This window comes from Eschrichtius robustus, chromosome 4 (assembly GCF_028021215.1).
Source record: "Eschrichtius robustus isolate mEscRob2 chromosome 4, mEscRob2.pri, whole genome shotgun sequence".
Classification (NCBI taxonomy): Eukaryota; Metazoa; Chordata; class Mammalia; order Artiodactyla; family Eschrichtiidae; genus Eschrichtius; species Eschrichtius robustus.
Window position 1 is genome coordinate 13,385,318 of NC_090827.1, and position 12,091 is coordinate 13,397,408.

Consider the following 12,091-nt stretch of genomic DNA (forward strand, 5'->3'; position numbering starts at 1 on the left):
CACAGTGCACTGTTAGAATTAAATTTATAAACCTACTTCTGAATAGTAGCATCTAAAACAGTGAGGATATGTGATGACTTAACAATTCTGAATAAGCTCTGCAGGACTGTAATTCTGCTGTGACCAATAAATTGTCTCAAAGCAGAGACTTGTGCCTTTTGAAAAAATTTAACATCCAAAGTGAAATTGCTGAAACTTCTAAGGCAAAAGACAATAAATTTTATGTGAAAACTCTTATGTTCAGGTTTTTACTATAATTCTTCGATTTTAAATACTTCATGGCGTATAGTAAATGAATTTGTTATGCTAATTACCAGACTAGTACTCAGTATCAAATATATATGTATGTGTGTATATATATATATATATATATATATATATATTCTCTAGTATTACTAGTTATTGAATATATATATAATATATTTAGTAGTACTAGTTATTGTCACACATATGTATACATGAATGACATAATGGCTTATATATTTATATATGTAATATATATATGCACATACATGGAGTAAGTGCTTGAAATGAAAAAAAAAAAAAAAAAGCATTATATGGAAGAAGTAGTTCCAAACTTGAAACCAGAAAACCTAAATTCTTACACCACCCCTTCTAACTCTTGGCTGTGTAATTTTGGTTAAATTACTTAAAATCTTTTCACTAAAATTTCTGAAAAATTAGAAACTTTTTGTATACCATCCTTAAAATTTCTTTCATCTATGAGACTATGAAATCCACAATTGCTCTTTCTGTTATCATCTTATGAAGGCATCTTAATTCTGCTATGGTCTGATGCAAGATGTAATGGATTTCGGCTGTCCTGTCAGCAAATCATTTGTGAAGAAACAAAATGTCTGGCTTTGATGATTATCCCTGTGTTGAGGGAAGGTTGACTGGGTGGATGAATGGATGGGTGCATGAATATGTGGATGCATAAACGCGTAGAAGGAAAGAGGAAAAAAGAGAAAAGGAAAAAATGCACACAGAGAGAGACCAAGAGAATCAACTCTGTTGCTTCAAAGAAAATTAAAGATTCAATGCATGTAGTACCTTTGAAAAGTTTATTCTTTTTAAAACTATGTATCATAGACAATTTATATATATTAGGCAAAATTAAATAAGTAAAGAGTTTGAACTCTGAGAATAAAAAAGATTAGTTACTTTGATTTTATTTGCAGCTCTGAAATCTGATCATATGTTTTTGGGCAATTGTTTCATATGTGTCTTTTTACATGATAAGGTTTTGGGTTTTTTTTTAAAACATCTTTATTGGAGTATAATTGCTTGACAATGGTGTGTTAGTTTCTGCTTTATAACAAAGTGAATCAGTTATACATATACGTATGTTCCCATATCTCTTCCCTCTTGCGTCTCCCTCCCTCCCACCCTCCCTATCCCACCTCTCTAGCTGGTCACAAAGCACCGAGCTGATCTCCCTGTGCTATGCGGCTGCTTCCCACTAGCTATCTATTTTACGTTTGGTAGTGTATATATGTCCATGCCACTCTCTCACTTTGTCACAGCTCAACCTTCTGCCTCCCCACATCCTCAAGTCCATTCTCTAGTAGGTCTGAGTCTTTATTCCCGTCTTGTCCCTAGGTTCTTCATGAACTTTTTTTTTTTCTTAGATTCCATATATATGTGTTAGCATACGGTATTTGTTTTTCTCTTTCTGACTTACGTCACTCTGTATCTAGGTCCATCCACCTCACTACGAATAACTCAATTTCATTTCTTTCTATGGCTGAGTAATATTCCATTGTATATATGTGCCACATCTTCTTTATCCATTCATCTGTTGATGGACACTTAGGTTGCTTCCATGTCCTGGCTATTGTAAATAGAGCTGCAATGAACATTTTGGTACATTGACTCTTTTTGAATTATGGTCTTCTCAGGGTATATGCCCGGTAGTGGGATTGCTGGGTCATATGGAAGTTCTATTTTTAGTTTTTTTTTTTAAGAATGAAATTGTTTTTCTTTTTCCTTTTTTTTTTTTAATGTTATTTATTTATCTATTTATTTATTTATTTATTTATTTATTTATTTATGGCTGTGTTGGGCCTTTGTTTCTGCGTGAGGGCTTTCTCTAGTTGCGGCAAGTGGGGGCCACTCTTCATCGCGGTGCGCGGGCCTCTCACTATCGCGGCCTCTCTTGTTGCGGAGCACAGGCTCCAGACGCGCAGGCTCAACAATTGTAGCTCATGGGCCTAGTCGCTCCGCGGCATGTGGGATCCTCCCAGACCAGGGCTCGAACCCATGTCCCCTGCATTGGCAGGCAGATTCTCAACCACTGCGCCACCAGGGAAGCCCTATTTTTAGTTTTTTAAGGAACCTCCATACTGTTCTCCGTAGTGGCTGTATCAATTTACATTCCCACCAACAGTGTAAGAGTGTTTCCTTTTCTCCACACCCTCTCCAGCATTTATTGTTTCTAGATTTTTTGCTGATGGCCACTCTGACCAGTATGAGATGATATCTCATTGTAGTTTTGATTTGCATTTCTCTAATGATTAATGATGTTGAGCATTCTTTCATGTGTTTGTTGGCAATCTGTATATCTTCTTTGGAGAAATGTATATTTAGTTCTTCTGCCCATTTTTGGATTGAGTTGTTTGTTTTTTTGATATTGAGCTGCATGAGCTGCTTATAAATTTTTTAGATTAATCCTTTGTCAGTTGCTTCATTTGCAAATATTTTCTCCCATTCTGAGGGTTGTGTTTTGGTCTTGTTTATGATTTCCTTTGCTGTGCAAAAGCTTTTAAGTTTCATTAGGTCCCATTTGTTTATTTTGGGTTTTATTTCCATTTCTCTAGGAGGTGGGTCAAAAAGGATCTTGCTGTGATTTATGTCATAGAGTGTTCTGCCTATGTTTTCCTTAAGAATTTGATAGTGTCTGGCCTTACATTTAGGTCTTTAATCCATTTTGAGTTTATTTATGTGTATGGTGTTAGGGAGTGTTCTAATTTCATACATTTACATGTACCTGTCCAGTTTTCCCAGCACCACTTATTGAAGAGGCTGTCTTTTCTCCATTGTATATTCTTGCCTCCTTTATCAAAGATAAGGTGACCATATGTGTGTGGGTTTATCTCTGGGCTTTCTATCCTGTTCCATTGATCTATATTTCTGTTTTTGTGCCAGTACCATACTGTCTTGATTACTGTAGCTTTGTAGTATAGTCTGAAGTCAGGGAGCCTGATTGCTCCAGCTCCATTTTTCGTTCTCCAGATTGCTTTGGCTATTCGGGGTCTTTTGTGTTTCCATACAAATTGTGAAATTTTTTGTTCTAGTTCTGTGAAAAATGCCAGTGGTAGTTTGATAGGGATTGCATTGAATCTGTAGATTGCTTTGGGTAGTATAGTCATTTTCACAATGTTGATTCTTCCAATCCAAGAACATGGTATATCTCTCCATCTATTTGTATCAACTTTGATTTCTTTCATCAGTGTCTTATAATTTTCTGCATACAGGTCTTTGTCTCCTTAGGTAGGTTTATTCCTAGATATTTTATTCTTTTTGTTGTAATGGTAAATGGGAGTGTTTTCTTAATTTCACTTTCAGATTTTTCATCATTAGTGCATAGGAATGCCAGAGATTTCTGTGCATTAATTTTGTATCCTGCTACTTTACCAAATTCATTGATTAACTCTAGTAGTTTTCTGGTAGCATCTTTAGGATTCTGTATGTATAGTATCATGTCATCTGCAAACAGTGACAGCTTTACTTCTTTTCCAATTTGGATTCCTTTTATTTCTTTTTCTTCTCTGATTGCTGTGGCTAAAACTTCCAAACCTATGTTGAATAATAGTGGTGAGAGTGCGCAACCTTGTCTTGTTCCTGATCTTAGTGGAAATGGTTTCAGTTTTTCACCATTGAGGATGATGTTGGCTGTGGGTTTGTCATATATGCCCTTTATTATATTGAGGAAAGTTCCCTCTATGCCTACTTTCTGGAGGGTTTTTATCATAAATGGGTGTTGAATTTTGTTGAAAGCTTTCTCTGCATCTATTGAGATGATCATATGGTTTTTCTCCTTCAATTTGTTAATAGGGTGTATCACATTGATTTGCATATATTAAAGAATCCTTGCATTCCTGGAATAAACCCCACTTGATCACGGTGTATGATCCTTTTAATGTGCTGTTGGATTCTGTTTGCTAGTATTTTGTTGAGAATTTTTGCATCTATGTTCATCAGTGATATTGGCCAGTAGTTTTCTTTCTTTGTAACATCTTTGCCTGGTTTTGGTATCAGGGTGATGTTAGCCTTGTAGAATGAGTTTGGGAGTGTTCCTCCCTCTGCTATATTTTGGAAGAGTTTGAGAAGGATAGGTGTTAGCTCTTCTCTAAATGTTTGATAGAATTCGTCTTTGAAGCCATCTGGTCCTGGGCTTTTGTTTGTTGGAAGATTTTTAATCTCAGTTTCATTTTCAGTGCTTCTGATTGGTTTGTTCATATTTTCTATTTCTTCCTGGTTCAGTCTCGGCAGGTTGTGCATTTCTAAGAATTTGTCCGTTTCTTCCAGGTTGTCCATTTTATTGGCATATAGTTGCTTGTAGTAATCTCTCATGATCCTCTGTATTTCTGCAGTGTCAGTTGTTACTTTTCCTTTTTCATGTCTAATTCTATTGATTTGAGTCTTCTCCCTTTTTTTCTTGATGAGTCTGGGTAAAGGTTTATCAATTTTGTTTATCTTCTCAAAGAACCAGCTTTTAGTTGTATTGATCTTTGCTATCATTTCCTTCATTTCTTTTTCATTTATTTCTGATCTGATCTTTATGATTTCTTTCCTTCTGCTAACTTTGGGTTTTTTTTGTTCTTCTTTCTCTATTGCTTTAGGTGCAAGTTTAGGTTGTTTATTTGAGATGTTTCCTGTTTCTTAAGGTAGGATTGTAGTGCTATAAACTTCCCTCTTAGAACTGATTTTGCTGCATCCCACAGGTTTTGGGTCCTCGTGTCTCCATTGTCGTTTGTTTCTAGGTATTTTTTGATTTCCTCTTTGATTTCTTCAGTGATCACTTGGTTATTAAGTAGTGTATTGTTTAGCCTCCATGTGTTTGTATTTTTTACAGATCTTTTCCTGTAATTGATATCTAGTCTCATAGCGTTGTGGTCGGAAAAGATACTTGGTATGATTTCAATTTTCTTAAATTTACCAAGGCTTGATTTGTGAACCAAGATATGATCTATCCTGGAGAATGTTCCATGAGCACTTGAGAAGAATGTGTATTCTGTTGTTTGTGGATGGAATGTCCTATAAATATCCATTAAGTCCATCTTGTTTAATGTATCATTTAAAGCTTGTGTTTCCTTATTTATTTTCATTTTGGATGATCTGTCCATTGGTGAAAGTGGGGTGTTCAAGTCCCCTACTATGATTGTGTTACTGTCGATTTCCCCTTTTATGGCTGTTAACATTAGCCTTATGTATTGAGGTGCTTCTATGGGGGGTGCATAAATATTTACAATTATTATGTCTTCTTCTTGGATTGATCCCTTGATCATTATGTAGTGTCCTTCTCTTTCTCTTGAAATATCCTTTATTTTAAAGTCTATTTTGTCTGATATGAGAATTGCTACTCCAGCTTTCTTTTGATTTCCATTTGCATGGAATATCTTTTTCCATCCCCTCACTTTCAGTCTGTATGTGTCTCTAGGTCTGAAGTGGGTCTCTTGTAGACAGCATATATATGGGTCTTGTTTTTGTATCTATTCAGCCAGTCTGTGTCTTTTGGTGGGAGCATTTAATCCATTTACATTTAAGGTAATTATCGATATGTATTTTCCTATTCCCATTTTCTTAATTGTTCTGGGTTTGTTATTGTAGGTCTTTTCCTTCTCTTGTGTTTCCTGCCTAGAGAAGTTCCTTTAGCATTTGTTGTAAAGCTGGTTTGGTGGTGCTGAACTCTCTCAGCTTATGCTTGTCTGTAAAGGTTTTAATTTCTCCATCAAATCTGAATAAGATCCTTGCTGGGTAGAGTAATTTTGGTTGTAGATTTTTCTCCTTCATCACTTTAAATATGTCCTGCCACTCCCTTCTGGCTTGCAGAGCTTCTGCTGAAAGATCAGCTGTTAACCTTATGGGGATTCCCTTGTGTGTTATTTATTGTTTTTCCCTTGCTGCTTTTAATATGTTTTCTTTGTATTTAATTTTTGATAGTTTGATTAATATGTGTCTTGGCATGTTACTCCTTGGATTTATCCTGTGTGGGACTCTCTGTGTTTCCTGGACTTGATTAACTATTTCCTTTCCCATATTAGGGAAGTTTTCAACTATAATCTCTTCAAATATTTTCTCAGTCCCTTTCTTTTTCTCTTCTTCTTTTGGGACCCCTATAATTCGAATGTTGGTGCATTTAATGTTGTCCCAGAGTTCTCTGAGATTGTCCTCAGTTCTTCTCATTCTTTTTTCTTTATTCTGCTCTGCAGTCATTATTTCCACTATTTTTTCTTCCAGGTCACTTGTCCGTTCTTCTGCCTCAGTTATTTTGCTATTGATCCCTTCTAGAGAATTTTAAATTTCATTTATTGTGTTGTTCATCATTGTTTGTTTGCTCTTTAGTTCTTCTAGGTCCTTGATAAACGTTTCTTGTATTTTCTCTATTCTATTTCCAAGATTTTGATCATCTTTACTATCATTATTCTGAATTCTTTTTCAGGTAGACTGCCTATTTCCTCTTCATTTATTAGGTCTGGTGGGTTTTTACCTTGCTCCTTCATCTGCTGTGTGTTTTTCTGTCTTCTCATTTTGCTTAACTTACTGTGTTTGGGGTCTCCTTTTTGCAGGCTGCAGGTTCATAGTTCCCGTTGTTTTTGGTGTCTGTCCCCAGTGGCTAAGTTTGGTTCAGTGGGTTGTGTAGGCTTCCTGGTGGTGGGGAGTAGTGCCTATGTTCTGATGGATGAGACTGGATCTTGTCTTTCTGGTGGGCAGGTCCACATCTGGTGGTGTGTTTTAGGGTGTCTGTGACCTTATTATGATTTTAGGCAGCCTCTCTGCTAATGGATGGGACTGTATTCCTGTCTTGCTAGTTGTTTGCATAGGGTGTCCAGCACTGTAGCTTGCTGGTCATTGAGTGAAGCTGGGTCTTGATGTTGAGATGGAGATCTCTGAGAGATTTTCGCCGTTTGGTATTACGTGGAGCTGGGAGGTCTCTTGTGGACCAGTGTCTTGAAGTTGTCTCTCCCACCTCAGAGACACAGCCCTGATGCCTGGCTGGAGCACCAAGAGCCTTTCATTCACACGGCTCAGAATAAAAGGGAGAAAAAATAGAAAGAAAGAAAGAGGATAAAATAAAATAAAGTAAAATAAAATAAAATAAAGTTATTAAAATAAAAAATAAAAAACAGTTGTTAAGAAAAAAAATTTTAGAAAGTAAAAAAAAAAAAAAAAAAGGATGGATAGAACCCTAGCAGAAATGGTGAAAGGAAAGCTATACAGACAAAATCACACACAGAAGCATACACCTACACACTCACAAAAAGAGAAAAAGGGGAAAATATATTTGCTCTCAAAGTCCACCTCCTCAGTTTGGGATGATTCGTTGTCTATTCAGGTATTCCACAGATGCAGGTACATCAAGTTAATTGTGGAGCTTTAATCCGCTGCTCCTGAGGCTGCTGGGAGGGATTTCCCTTTCTCTTCTTTGTTCATACAGCTCCCGGGGGTTCAGCTTTGGATTTGGACCCGCCTCTGCGTGTAGGTCGCCTGATGGCGTCTGTTCTTTGCTCAGACAGGACGGGGTTAAAGGAGCAGCTGCTTCGGGGGCTCTGGCTCACTCAGCCCGCGGGGAGGGAGGGGTACAGAGGAAGCGGGGCGAGCCTGCGGCGTCAGAGGCGTCGTGACGTTGCAGCAGCCCGAGGCGCGCTGTGCGTTCTCCCTGGGAAGTTGTCCCCGGATCACGGGAGCCTGGCTGTGGCGGGCTGCACCGGCTCCCGGGAGGGGTGGTGTGGAGAGTGACCTGTGCTCGCACACAGGCTTCTTGGTGGCGGCAGCAGCAGCCTTAGTGTCTCATGCCCGTCTCTGGGGTCCGCGCTGATAGCCGCGGCTCGTGCCCGTCTCTGGAGCTCCTTTAAGCGGTGCTCTGAATCCCCTCTCCTCGCGCACCAGGAAACAAAGAGTCAAAAAAAGTCTCCTGCCCCTTCGGCAGCTCCAGACCTTTTCCCGGACTCCTTCCCGGCTAGCCATGGCGCACTAGCCCCCTTCAGGCTGTGTTCACGCTGCCAACCCCAGTCCTCACCCTGGGATCTGACCTCCGAAGCCTGAGCCTCAGCTCCCAGCCCCGCCCGCCCCGGCGGGGGAGCAGACAAGCCTCTCGGGCTGGTGAGTGCTATTTGCCACTGATCCTCTGTGCGGGAATCTCTCCGCTTTTCCCTCTGCACCCCTGTGGCTGCGCTCTCCTCCGTGGCTCCGAAGCGTCTCCCCTCTGCCACCCGCAGTCTCCGCCCGCGAAGGGGCTCCTAGTGTGTTGAAACCTTTCCTCCTTCACAGCCCCCTCCCACTGGTGCAGGGCCCGTCCCTATTCTTTTGTGTCTGCTTTTTCTTTTTTCTTTTGCCCTATGCAGGTGCGTGGGGAGTTTCTTGCCTTTTGGGAGGTCTGAGGTCTTCTGCCAGTGTTCAGGTGGTGTTCTGTAGGAGTTGTTCCACATGTAGATGTATTTCTGATGTATCTGTGGGGAGGAAGGTGATCTCCAAGTCTTACTCTTCCGCCATCTTGAAGCCTCTCTAGATAATAAGGTTTTAAGCAGAAATTGATTGTGCAGGGTAATGTTCACGTGTTGATACTTTCTTGTTTTCATTTTTTAGAATTATTTATTTTAAAAGATATTTGGGGGCTTCCCTGGTGGCGCAGTGGTTGAGAGTCTGCCTGCCAATGCAGGGGACATGGGTTCGAGCCCTGGTCTGGGAAGATCCCACATGCCGCAGAGCAACTGGGCCCGTGAGCCATAATTACTGAGCCTGTGCACCGCAACAAGAGAGGCTGCGATAGTGAGAGGCCCGCGCACCGTGATGAAGAGTGGCCCCCACTTGCCGCAACTAGAGAAAGCCCTCGCACAGAAACGGAGACCCAACACAGCCATAAATAAATAAATTAAAAAAAAAAAAAGATATTTCGTATGTTAGTTATATAAAATGAGATATGCAGACCTTCCAGTAATTTTGTCAACTCTGTATGTGGAAAAATTCTTTTTGTTATAGAAGTGCTGGGTCTGGTGGACCCCAACTAGGTCCTTCCCTTGCCCTGTGTTGCTTGTGCCTATCGAATGAGACCAGGTTCGGCAAAGCAGAGCAGAAACTTTATTCCTTGATCGAGGAATGGGGAAGGGAGAGCTCTCAGACCCCTTCTTCTGGGGGAAGGGAAGTGGGAAACTTTTAAGGGATAAGAGGTGGGTGTGCCATCAGAACCCGGAGAAAGTGGCAATAAGTTCCAGAAACAGCCAAAACATGCACAGTCCTGTAGGCTCCTTTGTGCAGGACACTAATTGTGCTAGCAAAGTGCAAGTCCTCCCTTTCAGAGGAGATCCTAGCATGGTAATGAAGCAAAGGCAAATCTCAGACATTTTGGGTCTCATCTGTACAGATGCTGCCCTGGTGGTCAGGCTGGAGCCAGTTCAGGGCAGTGGACTGTCACCATCTTGGACCTTTCTGCTCAAGCTGATTCTGTGGTTTTGCTTATGTGGCTTCTGCCTTAGTTGTTGTTAAGCAAGCACAGCTGTGGGCATAGACTAACAGATTGTGGTATGGAAAGAAAGAAAGTAGGAGCCTCTGTACAGGTAAGGGTCTCTTTCTGGTGACACTTCAAGATGTGTATCCAAACCTTTCTCAATATTTTTAGAGGGAATTCTGAGCTAGGTGAAGACATTTTCTTTCTTTCACTACCTTCCCAGCTAAACAATGTTTCCTCTACTTGCCTCTTTTCTTATGTATAAGATAAAGATGAATTTAAATATTCAAACTAAAAATACAAGTATATGATTAATACTTTGCTGAATAATTTGGAAGCCGTGATAATAAATTCACATACAGGTACATTTGCAATTCTACTTTTGTTCTAATTTAGAATTAGTTGTAACTTACATTTTTATTCCTATATTTGAATTTAGGTATCCTATTTTACAAGATCATGCCTAACTAATATAAGGAAAGTTTAAACTATTCCTGTTTCTTGAGTATCTAATATATTCAGGCTCTGTTATAGACACTCTAACAAAAATAGTTTCTATAGCCCAGGAAATTATATTTTGCTAAGGAGACAAGGCATATATCCATGGTGGAGACAACACCGTGAATAAAGACATGAAGGTATAAAAGCTTAAAATGTTTTTAAGAGTTATGGATGTGGTCAGGTTAGTAACTTCTTTCTTTCTTTCTTTTTTATAAATTTATTTATTTATTTATTTTTGGCTGTGTTGGGTCTTCGTTTCTGTGTGAGGGCTTTCTCTAGTTGCGGTGAGCGGGGGCCACTCTTCATCGCGGTGCGAGGGCCTCTCACTGTCGCGGCCTCTCTTGTTGCAGAGCACAGGCTCCGTAGTTGTGGCTCACGGGCCCAGTTGCTCCACGGCATGTGGGATCTTCCCAGACCAGGGCTTGAACCCGTGTCCCCTGCATTGGCAGACAGATTCTCAAGCACTGCACCACCAGGGAAGCCCCTCTTTACTTATTTTTTAAAATTTATGTTTTGGCTGCGTAGGGTCTTCGTTGCTGCGCACAGGCTTTCTCTAGTTGCGGCGAGTGGGGGCTACACTTCGTTGCAGTGCACGGGCTTCTCATTGCGGTGGCTTCTCTTGTTGTGCAGCACAGGCTCTAGGTGTGCAGGCTTCAGTAGTTGCAGTGTGTGGGCTCAGTAGTTGTGGCTTGCGGGCTCTAGAGCGTAGGCTCAGTAGTTGTGGCGCACAGGCTTAGTTGTTCTGCAGCACGTGAGATCTTCCCGAACCAGGGATCGAACCCATGTCCCCTGCATTGGCAGGTGGATTCTTAATCACTGCACCACCAGGGAAGTCCCAGGTTAATAACTTCTTACAAATGTTTGTTTTTAACAGGCATATTTGCAAATGCGAATTTTTAGAACATGGTTTTATTAACTTGTACGTATGACCCTTTACAATAGTTAAAAAATTGACTTCAACATGTTTTTAATACTACTATAAACTATAATTACTTCCTTTCTAAGACATAAGTAGACAAGGATGATATATTTTGTATTTAAAATCTTGTATGTAGTGCTCACTTCAGCAGCACATATACTAAAATTGGAACGATACAGAGAAGATTAGCATGGCCCCTGCACAAGGATGACATGCAAATTCGTGAAGCGTTCCATATTTTTCAACAAACACGTGAAAGAATGTTCAATATCAATAATCATTAGAGAAGTGCAAATCAAAAGTACAATGAGCTATCATCTCACACCAGTCAGAATGGCCATTATCAAAAAATCTACAAACAATAAATGCTGGAGAGGGTGTGGAGAAAAGGGAACCCTCTTGCACTGTTGGTTGGAATATAAATTGATACAGCCACTATGGAGAACAGTATGGAGGTTCCTTAAAAAAGTAAAAATAGAACTACCATACGACCCAGCAATCCCACTACTGGGCATATACCCTGGGAAAACCATAATTCAAAAAGAGTCATATACCACAATGTTCATTGCAGCTCTATTTACAAGAGCCAGGACATGGAAGAAACCTAAGTGTCCATCAACAGATGAATGGATAAAGAAGATGTGGCGCATATATACAATGGAATATTACTCAGCCATAAAAGGAAACGAAATTGAGTTATTTGTAGTGAGGTGGATGGACCTAGAATGTGTCATACAGAGTGAAGTAAGTCAGAAAGAGAAAAACAAATACCGTATGCTAACACGTATATATGGAATCAAAAAAAAAAAAAAATGGTCATGAAGAACCTAGGGGCAAGAAGGGAGTAAAGACGCAGACCTACTAGAGAATGGACCTGAGGTCACGGGGAGGGGGAAGGGTAAGCTGGGACGAAGTGAGAGAGTGGCATGGACATCTATACACTACTAAATGTAAAATAGATAGCTAGTGGGAAGCAGCCGCATAGCACCGGGAGATCAGCTCCG

The 12,091-nt window shown here is 40.1% G+C and overlaps 1 protein-coding gene and 1 non-coding gene across 3 annotated transcripts in view; both read left to right on the forward strand.

Annotated features, from left to right (window-relative positions):
• GRID2 (glutamate ionotropic receptor delta type subunit 2) overlaps positions 1 to 12,091 on the forward strand; it is a 1,411,147-nt gene that overhangs the window by 254,731 nt on the left and 1,144,325 nt on the right. The window lies entirely within an intron of this gene.
• LOC137764504 (U6 spliceosomal RNA) lies at positions 11,223 to 11,329 on the forward strand. Its single transcript, XR_011074006.1, has one exon. It is a non-coding gene; the product is annotated as a U6 spliceosomal RNA (small nuclear RNA).